This window comes from Dryas octopetala, chromosome 3, assembly GCF_963921425.1.
Source record: "Dryas octopetala chromosome 3, drDryOcto1.1, whole genome shotgun sequence".
In the NCBI taxonomy this organism is placed as follows: domain Eukaryota; kingdom Viridiplantae; phylum Streptophyta; class Magnoliopsida; order Rosales; family Rosaceae; genus Dryas; species Dryas octopetala.
Window position 1 is genome coordinate 19,724,769 of NC_141368.1, and position 12,568 is coordinate 19,737,336.

Here is a 12,568-nt window from a genome sequence, read left to right on the forward strand (position 1 = left end):
GATGAGATTTTTTTTGGTTGTAGTAGTGATGATGAGAATATTTAGGTTTAACCAACAAAAAGAGAATATTTGGTGTGAATAGAATCACCCTAGAATATTTTTGGTTTTGTGCATGCATGCTAATGTTTAAAGGAAAATAGATGTACCAAACCAAAGAATTTCAAGGACTTGTCGAGTATTTCCCAAAAAAATTTATTGAATATAATTTTTGTTTGTAGAAGACTAGCTAGAATTCTCAGTTGCCAAGAATTCCTTGGTGATACCGCATGAAACTGAGTCTTGAATAACCAATTTAACATTTTTAATTTGTTTTAATAGGGGAGGTACAGTGAATTTCAACCATGTTACCTCCCTAAGCTTAGTCCTTTTAAGGTTTTTGGGGTTGGTCGTTTTGCTGTTTGTTTTGGTTGGCTTTGTAAGTGCCGTTTCACTTTCTTTCTTTAATGGTATCTCTTGTTTTTCTGGTAAAATAAAAAAAGAAAAGAAAAAGCTTATTCCTTTTAAGAGTACACACCAAGTCGTGAACCAATATTACTGAATATGGGCTTTCTTTACAAATTACAATCCTAAATCATAAAAATGCAGAAGATTATTTTAAAAGATGTGACTTCAAGGGGTCAGCTGTTTTTGAACAATATTTATATTCATATTAGATAGTTTTAATTAATTAAAATTTTGTCAAATACAATGTTGAGAAAATTAAATAAATTATAAAATCAAGAATTTCTTCAAGATTTCATGTAATAGAAGAAGACGAGGTCGGATTCATAGTGAGGTGAGAGGTCCACTACTTATATATTTTGCCTTGTTTCTATAAGTGCGTATTGGTTAACATGGCTTGGGATTGCAAACGACATGAAAGAATTAAGAAAAGGAAAGTGTGGGCCTTGAGTGTAGTAGTTTGCCTGACTTGATTAATTGATTTCCTATGGGCCGTAAGGTTTTTACAAAAATAAAAGGTGGATGTGATTCGTGCATGTTTAGGGCTTGGGTTGCACCAGATGGCCCAGATCTTTATGGCCAACTTAGGATGAATGGGCCCTAATAACAAATGTAATCATCAAAAAGAGTTGGTATTCCATATGAGGAAGAGTGTTGAATGGTAGACTTTCATTGATACTTTTGATTAAATACTTAAATCTTTAAAAAGAGTGAGATAGAAATTTTTTAATTCCTAATTACCTCAATTTTAGACAAATTTTTTTGTATGTAACCGTAACACCGCATCATGGTGTTAGTAATTAACATATTGTAATATGAGGGAACGGTGGGTTTATATACACATGTTGATATAGGTGGATTAATAACATCACGTGACGGTATTACGATCCCTCCAAAAAAGTCTTCACTCATTAAGCAACTTTGGGATTTGTTTTCGTCGATTTCTATAGTTTTTGGGCCCCATAGTTATAATATGGGTAATTTTATTAAATAACCCCTTTTAATATACAATAAACTTTTTTGACAATTCTCTTCCAAAACTTACTTTTCTAACCCTTTTATCTGTGAAATGTCAAATTTACCCTTGCAATAAAAAACCTGACCTTATGTAGACCGCGCATTCCACAACGTACTAGACCAGAAATTCGCCTATATTCTTCTCCTCTTCCGGCGACCGCGCATTCAACAACTGGACCAGAAAATTGACCAGTTGTTTCTCCTCTTCCGGCAACGATCGTACGGTATGACAGCCGCAACTAATCAGAAAATAAAGAAAAAGATAAATATTGAAGAAGACGAGGAAGAGGTTGTTCAAGTTCAAAGGGGTTCTGGGGTTTCGAATCTGGACAAGAATCTTTTTTCATGGAAAAACAACCCACCACCACCATCCCAGCAGTTTCAACCCACAACCATCATCCACCATCGTCCACCTCCTCCACCGACCTCTCATTTTTGTCTCTTTTTGTCACACTCCAAAATGGGGTCTGTCACTTTGGGCATGTGGCAGTGCCATTTTGGTTAATAACCTTGAATTAAACTCATTAAAATCCTAATGAGAATTCTCCAAAGCTAATAATCAATGTAAGACTAAATTAAAAGAAACAAACACCTTGCAAAAGAGTAGTAAATTTTTTTTTCTGTGTAGGTACAAAGAGTTTGCAGCAAGGAAGCTTCATCAAGTGATGAGCTTCTTAGGTTTAATAATTGAAAATATGAACTTGTAAGAAAACCTTTGCCTTAAAACACACCAAGCAATGACCTTTAGAAATAAGAATCATATTAGAGTTATAAACCATAATTTCTCAAAGTATTGAAGATTCACAACAATTTTAAGTAAATAATGAGTCATTGTAATTCTTTATATCCTTGATTTCACATATTTATCAATCATGACAGTAAATAAAATAAAAGGGGTGTTACACACTCATTCATAGAGGGATTCTCCTCTTCACTTGAATCCTTTGAGGTTGGAGGTGTTGGTATGTCAATGTTGGGGTATCTATCCCACCAGCCTCCTTTCTCCTCTGAGTCCGAGAGTTCAATCATGTTAACCATTGTTCTAATTTGATCCTGCATTCACAGACTGTGTAGAAGTGAGCATTACCAAAACAGCTGATCACACACTCAACCAGTCCAAAACATACCATGCATTTCAAAGTAATTAATCAATAGTAAAGTAGGTTTTATCAAGTCATGAGTCTTTACCAAAATGGCTCAAGTACAAACAACCACACAGATAAGCATTTAGACAGATTAAACATGTCTAATACAAGAAGTATCAAAACATTAACATAACTCAAAACCAACAGAATTCATTATCATCCATAAGCACTTGTAGTTTTCAAATAATAACATAGTTATAATGCTCGGATTAGCATGACAAATATTATACAACAATGTACTTCATGTTTAGTCATGAATGATTTCATGATATGTAAATGCATGTCAAAATAAATAACTATGTAGTGCGTACCTTTTCTCCATGACAAAGCTAACCTGTCAAAGTTCAAAATCAGTGAACTTGTACCTAATTTATAATTTTCATTACCCATATCCCCTAGATAGTGAGATGTCCTTCATTTGAAGCAGATAAACCTATCTCTTCCCCTCTAACATATTCTTAAACCACATAACCCTCTAGATAAAACCTGAATGCATTCTTTTAAGGGATTGAACCCAAGATAAAGTTTCATTCACTACTACAAAAAACGTAATATACAACGGATTTTATCCGTTGTGTAAGTTGTCAAAATACCGTCGTCTAATCGACCGACGTCTATTGGGGTACCAATAGACAACGGGTAATATCCGTTGTCTTGTAAACATTAATACAATGGTTTTAATTTAAAACCGTTGTATATACACCCTCAAAAACTAATGATTTAGGAGATACCGTTGTTGCGTACTTATCTAGACATCGATTTTTATTTAAAGACCGATGTGTACTAATAGGCGAGACAACGGTTGCTCTACCCTAATGCATGTATTTTACAACTGTTTTAAGTATAAATACGAGGTGAAATAGTCATTAAGACAACGGTTTATGTATAATAACCGTTGTGTAAAATAACAATTTCAATTTGCTTTTGATGTATATAATGCTTTGGTACATCGGTTTCTATTGAAAACCGTTGTAGGACGATACTTTAAACAACGGTTTTAACCATATAAACGTTGTGCAAGATAATAATTTCAATTTGATTTTGATGTATATAATGCTTTGGTACATTGGTCTTTATTGAAAACCAATGCAATACAACACTTAGTTATAGTACACCAATGCACGCTCATGCTCAGAATTAAACCAAAAGATATTTCATAAATATAAGTAAGATTACATTACATGATAGGTTTCATAAGTGTGATCAGTTGTACAAAAAATACATTAAGTCAAACTAGCTTAAAAGAAGAGGCACAAAAAAAAAAAAAAAAAAAAAAAAAAAAAAAAAAAAAAAAAAAAAACCTAGTTTAACATAACACATTTACTTCCTTCCAACTTGACCCCTCTAAGTCACAAGCATATGCATCCATATCTGCCAACTTCTTATTGCCAACTACAATAAAAACAAAACTAATAAGATACCAATGCAATGCAAAGCAATATTAGGCAAGTCATATGCAAGCTCTAAATAGAAGAATTGAAAACACTATTATAATCCTTGATAATTTTGTATATTTACACATCGATATCTTCTTGGGTATAAGTGTTGTCCTTCCTCCTTCCCATACCTTTTAAAGTAGCTGCCCCAACTCCAAAGCTCTAAGAAAACTAACAAAGTCCCTGTAAAAGAGCACAAACACACACAAAGTCACATTTAGATAAACTTCAGAGAAATTTCAAAAAGATACAAATATTCACTTATTTGGTCAAGTAAGAGAGTTTTGAAAGAAGGAAAATCCACTAACTTTTTGTATTTTGACCAAATATTGTTGGGTCTATGCATTTTTTTCATTGTTGGGTTTCTCATTTGCAGATAAGTGAATATTTTTATCTTTTTGAAATTTCTGTAAATGATCATTACTACAAAGTCTGTGCACAAATCATGTTTGGTCCATTTTCCTAATGCTTAACTTATTATTTGAATAATCATGCAAGCTTTAAAATTTCATTCTAATCCAGCATTCAATCCCACAAAAAATTAGAATACAAAGCTAGGCTTGAGGTCCGGACCTCATCCTTCAGGACCAGACCTCCAGTAAGATTGGATTTAGAAATTTAGGTTTGAGGTCCGGACCTCACCCTTGAGGACCGGACCTCCAGTAAGATTGGTGTTTGAGACCTAGGATTGAGGTCCGGACCTCTCCTTTGAGGACCGGACCTCCAGCGGCGAACTTAGTTTTCTGTCAACATGAAGTTGAGTAACCAAGACTAAACAAAAGGAAAAAACATTTTGAACAACCAAAATATTGATTCAACCATAAATTCCACCAAATATGGAAAAGGCAAAAATTTGAAAAAAAAAAAAAAAGTGAGAAGAAAAAACTTACTTGCTGAAGAAGATCTTGTTCACTTGAATAAGGAGACCACATACTACACTATGGTAGCTAAGTTTCTCTTCCAATCATCCGGAGAAGCCTGTCTGATCTTATCCCAACCTTGACCTTTTCTCTCATAGTCAATCTTGCAGTTAAAAAAAGAAAAGTGACAATTAAGAAAAGTATTTTATGTTAATCCCCTCAGCTTGGAAGTTTGGCTGCCAAGTGCAGTGTGGTCCACTTCCGACTCTGAAATATGCAACGCTATATGGACAGAGTAATGCACAATGACAATCATATAAACCCAAAACAATTGAAAATGAAAGTAATCACAACCAAATTCTACAAATACTAACAAAAACAATTATATAAGACAAAAACATCAAAATCTCAAAATCAGATTTTAGATTAAAAACACCCTAGTGCTCATTCGAAATTATATCAATTTCATATGTGCAAACATATTATAAAGATTGTTATAACATTGAACTTGTCTGAAATCCATTAGAGGATAGATCCTCTGCTGACGCAAGAAAATTTCTAGCTGCAGCATTCACAAGTATTTCAGCCTACCAAAATGCTGGAAAGTTGATTTCACCACTCTTTTTGCATCTTCCTTCGGAACATCCCCCTCAAAGCCAACAACCTGAAACAAAGGAAACAAAGGAAACAAAAAAAGATAGAAAAACATAATATCTTGAGCTATATATATATATTGGATCCTTCAAGTAAATTTAGTAAGCCAATATCAAACATGTTTAGAGTAGAAAGAAAAAGTCATATATATGCTAATCTAATAGAATACGTCAAAAATATTCCAAGAGAAATAGATTATGGCTCACACACACACACACACACACACATATATATATAGATCATAAACTAACAGTTGTTACATACAACTTGTTTACTGCATTTCCAAAAATCAAACCAATGCCAAAAAAGATAGAACATGTAAAGCATTTTACCTTCCAGCCTCCAGTATATAAATAATATATTTTCACCTTTGAGAACTGGGCTTGAGAGAAAAATTCTTTGGGTCATCTATGGAGTTATGATCAAGGCTGGTCAAATGAAGGAAAAAGGAATGCTGACTTACATGTGTAATCCCACCTTCATGGCCATGTAATACATATAAGAATTTCATATTGTATTCTCTATATATTGCAGTACTCTTGCTGTAAGAAACTATAGCTAGCATTCCAGTATGGGTTGGACAAAAGGTCATTGCAGACATTATTTATACCTGTTCACAATAAACATGATGAGGGATGCGCACTTGCAGTATTTCTTTTATTATATCATCAAAGCAGCTATTTAGAGAGCTAAACTAACAACATGTACCAGTATGGTCTTCTTTATTTCCTTGAAGTGTCGAATATTGTTCAATAACCTTGTGAAGATAGGTAAACATGTTTTTTTCTAGAGAGAAGTTCTAATTGAAGAAATAGAAACAAAAGGCAAAAAGAAAAAACATAATAATTAAAGAAAACCCCAAATTACAAACCCTAACACTAATTTTCAAGAAATCTGAGGAAGTACATATAGAGAGAAAGGGGGAGAAGGAGAGGGAGAGAGAGAAAATATACCTTCAACCAACAACGAGCTTGGCTCTTCTCCAACTGGAACTCGACCGACAACCTCCACAACGAGCCTTGAATTTATCTTCTCCAACAACGAGCTTGGCTCTTCTCGTCGTTGGGCGTGATATTTCTGGATCTGGGTTTGAGCGACCCAAAGTGGCGGCTGTCGTTCTACCCAACCTCGACCACGATTCGAGTAATGCCGATGATGTCGCCAGCGGTGGAGAGAGAAGGGGAGAACTGATTTTGGGTTTTGATGAGATCGAGAGAGAGAGATAGAAAGGTGCGATGAGAGCTATTTTGGTCTTCCAGATCTGATAAGATCTCATCCAGATCTTGTATAGATCATTCTATGAGATCTAAGACTGGAGAGAGAGAGAGAGAGAGAGAGAGAGAGAGAGAGAGAGAGAAAGAAGGAGTTGAGGTGAGATGGAGCTGGTGAGAAGAACCATGGCAACTCGGTGAAGTCAGAGGGATGTGTGTCTGAAGGGCTTTGAACTTCTCTAACTTAAGGCGCGATATGAATGTTTCATTAATTCATTAACGCGCGCCTCCGGTTTTTCCCAAATATGAACGCCCGCAAATTCTTTATTTTTGTGTAACTTGTCCAACACAACGGTTTTTGTCTAATACTATTGTATTTAATAATTTAGAAAAATTCATAAGAACAAATACCATTGGATATTATACCTTAATATAACGGTTTTTTAAAAACCGTTGTGTGGTAAATTAAGATAACGGAAAAAATACAAACCGTTATCTATTGACCGTTGTCTATTTACATTATTGTAGTAGTGATTTTACCCTCTCATCTCTAATTTGGAAGTTCAAATACTCAAAACACATTAGAGTGTACATTCTAGATTAAAAAACTATGAATGCTAATGCAATACTTTGGCAGATCCCTTGCAAGGGGTAATATGCCCTCAATAAACCATTTATATATCATGCATATGCAATCAGGTCATGACAATTCCATATATGCATAGTAAGTTTATTAAACAAGTCATACAAGCATGCTTCTTAATTAAAGAAAATACAACCAGTATGTCACATTAAGAACATTGATTTAAATGTAGCAGACTTGTATTGTTTTCATTCTCATTTCAAAGTAAAGTAGGATAGCCAATCACTACCTTATCAGTTTCAGTTCCTAGCTCATAGTCCAATTAGATTACATTTCTAAAGACATGAAATACTAATGCAAAGCAGTAAAACCAAGTTCCATATATATTATCCCAATTTGTTTACACAACAACTCCAACTATATATGCAGGGTGTAAGTAATTCATTATCAGGTAGGTTATTTACTTACTAGGTTCGGGTTCATGCATATGGAAAAGCTGCAAGTTTTACTTAGCTCTACTTAACTGCATTCTAGGTCATGATCACAACCAGTTCATGTTTTATTTCCTTTTTAGAGCAAGTTGCAGTCATCAACATGTTTGCTCATGTTGATTTTCTTTTATACAAAACTAATTAGTCAAATCAGTAAACATTCAAACAACAAACCAAAAGAATTAATTAAGCAGTGTTTTAATTCTTATTTAGTGACTTAGTTGTCCTAGTGTACAACAACTAGTGAGGTAGACAAAACATCACATTATATTTTTCTGCATAAAGAACACATGGCACCAGAAAAACAAGCACAAACACATATACATATATACTTATATGTATAAAAAAAGTCATAGGGTTTAAGTGGACTAGCTCCCCCTACCTCGAGAATAGTCTCTGCTTTTGCTGCACCTTCAAGTAGGTTGATTTCCTATTTCAAAACACAATGAAATCAGAATTTGCATTCATAATTTCAAACTTGAGGTTCCCTAGGTTTTAATGGCTTAGTGATTAAGTTAAGTTGCATCTGAGACCTTAAATCCATAAACAACCACTTTTTGAATTCAAAAAAAATTCAAATCATATAATCAAACATTTTTCAAAGTTTAAAACTAAAACAAAAATCAAGAGAACAAAAGAGGTATGCCTCAGAAACCATTTCCAAGGTTTTAATTGAAGATCAAGGGGTTTGACAACCCAAAATTTGATTTAACCATAAAAGAACTTCCTCCTGTTTCTAGAAAATTTCCAGGGGTGATTTGTGACTCGCTCAATCTAAGAGTATAGGCCAAAAAGTCCTAAAATAAAATATTGCAGTTCGGTACTCTATAGATTTCTCAAAATGGTCAAAAGAGCAGTGTTTGTGATGAGTGTACATTTTGCATCACTTTATGATACTAATTCTTTAACCTAGAGTGTTAGAACTCGATATTTTGTATTTGTTGTCTTGTTTTTGTGTTTTCAGGTCAAATGAAACATAAATAGGAAAAAAGAGCAAATGGAGCCGTTTTGGGACATTTCCTGGTCAAACTAGGAAAATGGGTCAATTCTTGGTCAAACCAGGAAAAGAGTAGAAATCCTAGTCAAATGAAGATTCCTAGTCACAAGAGAAAACATCAAGCCCAGAACCATCATTTTCGAGCCAGAAATGAAAAATCCTAATTGGAGCAGGAATTGCTGGTTGAACTAGGAAACCTAACCCTAATAGGGAAAGAAGTCCAAATATGGAATCCTACATTTACAAGGAATCCTAGTTGGACTAGGAAAGGTTAGTTAAAGTTAACTCTATCAAGTCAAGGTTCCAGAAGCTTCTAGAAGGTGGTGGACATCCATAGAATCAAATGGAGGGAAGAAATGAATTTGAATCCAAAGGGAAATGAGGGACGAAATTGGAAGTCAAAGTCAATTGTCAAGGGTCAACTATGACATGTCATGAAGTCAAATGGGTCATGGGCCTATGTGAATGTCGAATGCAAGGTAGCAGCCCATGCATGCATACACCAACCCTAGCAGCCGAAGAAAGCCATCACGCCAAGACCATGTGGCAGCCCATGCGCACATGTGTAAGTGAAACCCTAAGGGCCATGCGCAAGTCACTTAAGCCCAAAGACCAAGCCATGCCGTGCAGCCCATCAAAGAGAAACCCTAGCCTATTCCACACACTACTAAGCCTTGCCTCACAAGGATTTCTTCCTCACCTCTATATATACATCCTATTCTTTCATAATTCAGGGTTCACATATTTTTATATTCAGAATTTGAGAGAGAGAGATGCCGAAAGTTAGAGAGAGAGAAGGAGGTTGGCGTAACAAGTACTGAGAGAGGGAACCCCTTCCCGCAAGCCCTAGCTTACGCTAGCCGTGAGTCCACCTGCTTGTGTGAGGTCTCCTCTTCTCCTCTTCTTGCTGCAGCCCCCTCCATTATGTTCTTTGATTTTTCTTTGGGAATTCTTAGTTTCTTTTAGTTTTGCATCTCTGATTTTATTTTAATTATGGATTGAGAATTTATTTATGTTATTTAGATTTTATTTTCTATTTTAATTATATAGTTTATTATTCTACCTTGCATGTTAGTTGTAGGCTATTGAATATGACATGCTTTACAAATCGTTTATCCGTCTCTTGATGAATTAATTTGATGTTTGCATTTATCAAATTCTCATTAGCTATTTGAATCCGTTCACTATTTGTTTGCATCCTTTGACTGGTCACCTTAGGATCATTGCATCTAGTTTATTTGTTAGGTTTAGATGTGGAATAATCAAAGACCTTAAATCACAAGTAACAAGGGAATACGAGATTATTCTTGGTAATAGTTTTGTAGGACCTCTACAGGGAAATAATCAAAGTTTGTATGTTGAACATGTTTAATGTTCTCATAGATCTTAATGACTCTTGCATGGGTAACAGCTGCCTTAGCTTAGAACTAGGGAACATGTAAGTTAACTGATTAGGGGAGGTCTAAGAAGCTCTTAATTTATGCCTTAGGAGAACAATTGCGAGAAAGTAACTAATCAAACCTTTTTAGCAGTCAAACTTTGATATATTGTGTTTGAATTGATTTGTCATTAGCGTTGGATGGTTAGGGTATGCATATTTGATTTGATGGTTGAAAGCTTAACATTGCAAGATAGGGTAATGGGTGCGTGTGTGTGGTGTGGTGTGTGTGAGTTCCATCTCTCCTAAACCCCCTGTTTAGTTATTCTTTTGATTAATTGAATTGATTTGTTGTGTATTAACCATTCCTTGTAGGATCGACCTCGTGCTTGCATGCTTTGCTACTGATACGATTCGTGCACTTGCGAGTATACTTAGAATGAGTTTTTATTTTGTTCTAAGAAAACAATCAACAAGTTTTTGGCGTCGTTGTCGGGGAATGGTGTCTAATATCAATGAATTGATTTAATTAGTCATTAGAATTAGGTTATATTAGTTAATTTTATTTTTAGTTAGTTTTTAGTTTTTAATAAATGTCATGCCTTTATAAGCATTCTTTCTAGTTAGTTTTTAGTTTTTAATAAATGTCATGCCTTTATAAGCATTTTTTCTATTGATTTTGTGTTTGCTCTTGATTAGGTGTTATTTTATGAACCCTGAAGTTATTGCGAGGTTAGAAAGGCTCAAAGACGAAGCTTTAGGAACTTTACACATCAGCCCTCTACCTAGTGCATCTGATTCGAGTAGTGAGGATATTAGGAGCGTCGAAATGGCTGAAGCAAATGAGAATGCGCCGCAGCCCTTGAGTTACTTTTCAGCACCCTCGCTGCCCACACAACCGTCTTGCATCCGTTATGCAACAATAGCTACCGATTTCGAGATCAAGAGTGGCCAAATCCACTTGTTGCCAAGTTATCATGGTCTTAATGGAGAAGATCTGATCCACTTCCTAAAGGAATTTTTTGGGTATGTGAAGCCACACAATTGAGTGGTTTCAACGCCAATCAGTATCCTTCGAGGATGTTCCCGTTTGCGCTCAAAGACAAGACAAAAAGATGGTTGTATTCGCTGCCTAGTGGTTCCGTTTCGACTTGGGAAGATCTTCCGAACAAGTTCTTGAACAAGTTTTATTCTATTCCAAGACCAATTCGATTAGGAACGAGATACTTAGATTTGTGCAGAAAGCTGATGAGCCATTCCATGAGACTTGGGATAGATTCAATGAGTTGCTTACTAGCTGCTCGCACCACAACTTATCCCCTTGGTATGTGATTTGTTGTTTTTATTAAGGATGTTTGGAGAGGGATCAAGCTAAGGTGGATTTGGCATGTGGTGGTGCATTCATGTCGACTGAAGATAAGGCTACTAAGTTGTTTGAGTCACTTTCTTTGAATTCTCAACAATGAGATTCTAATTATTCAAGAGGAGGATCAAAGAGAGGATTATAAGAGGTAGTGGACGCGCCTAACACCATGGAGGGACATATTGCTAAAATCAAGACTATGGTGCAGAAGCTGTCATTGGCTCAAGAGAAGTTGATGGGTGTGCAAACACAAGGGAATGACGTGGTGCAAGTGAATCAAGTTGGGAATTATCCTAAGGTGTCGTACGATCCTTATTCCAACACTTACAACCCTGGATGGAAGAACAATCCCAATTTTAGGTAGAGCAACAATAATCGACAACAAGCTAGTGGGAGCAACAACAAGCCCTATGTGCACCCTAATGCCGAGAGGTCTAGCTTGGAGGAGAAGATTGCTCAGATTGCTCAAAGCACCAATGCCTTCATGAACTGAACCGAGCAACAAATGCAATCTAACTCGAAGGCTATTGCAAACTTAGAAAGTGAAGTGGGTCAGATTGCTACTACTTTGAGTCAAAGAGAAAAAGGATAGCTACCTTGTTAGCCCGTCGTCAACCCGAAGAATGAGGAGCATGTGAATGCCATTCTAAAGATAACTCCAAGAAAAAGGGTGAGAGTAATCAAGACTAAGGAGGTGATTAAGATCATGGATAGTGAGAAAGAGGAGGATACGATCATGACTGAAGAATACGTGGATACACGTGTGATTCCCCTCATTGTGGACATCGATGTCACCAACTTTCCAGAAACCATGAGGGAATTGAAGTCAATTGAGAATAAGGTTGAGGAGTAAGGGCATAGTCACAACGTTTCTAGGGAGATTTGTGGTTATGTCTTTATGACTCATCCGATAAAGAAGAGAGATCCGGGCACATTGGTCATACCTTGCAGCATAGGGGAATATCAGATTGAGAGAGCCTTAATTGACAATG

The 12,568-nt window shown here is 35.7% G+C and overlaps 1 long non-coding RNA gene and 1 other non-coding gene across 3 annotated transcripts; both read right to left on the bottom strand.

Moving 5' to 3' along the window:
- Nucleotides 1-3,886: 3,886 nt before the first annotated feature.
- Nucleotides 3,887-6,933, bottom strand: LOC147291649 (uncharacterized). Of its 2 annotated transcripts, XR_015121377.1 has the most exons (4): nt 6,507-6,933; nt 4,930-5,062; nt 4,171-4,222; nt 3,887-3,995 (listed from the first exon to the last, which is right to left on the bottom strand). It is a non-coding gene; the product is annotated as an uncharacterized LOC147291649 (long non-coding RNA). The 2 variants fall into 2 exon arrangements; XR_015121376.1 differs by lacking the exons at nt 3,887-3,995; nt 4,171-4,222; nt 4,930-5,062 and adding exons at nt 5,136-5,563; nt 5,886-6,163.
- Nucleotides 6,934-11,421: 4,488 nt separating this feature from the next.
- Nucleotides 11,422-11,528, bottom strand: LOC147291650 (small nucleolar RNA R71). The gene has a single exon (XR_015121575.1). It is a non-coding gene; the product is annotated as a small nucleolar RNA R71 (small nucleolar RNA).
- Between the last annotated feature and the right edge of the window lie 1,040 nt (nt 11,529-12,568).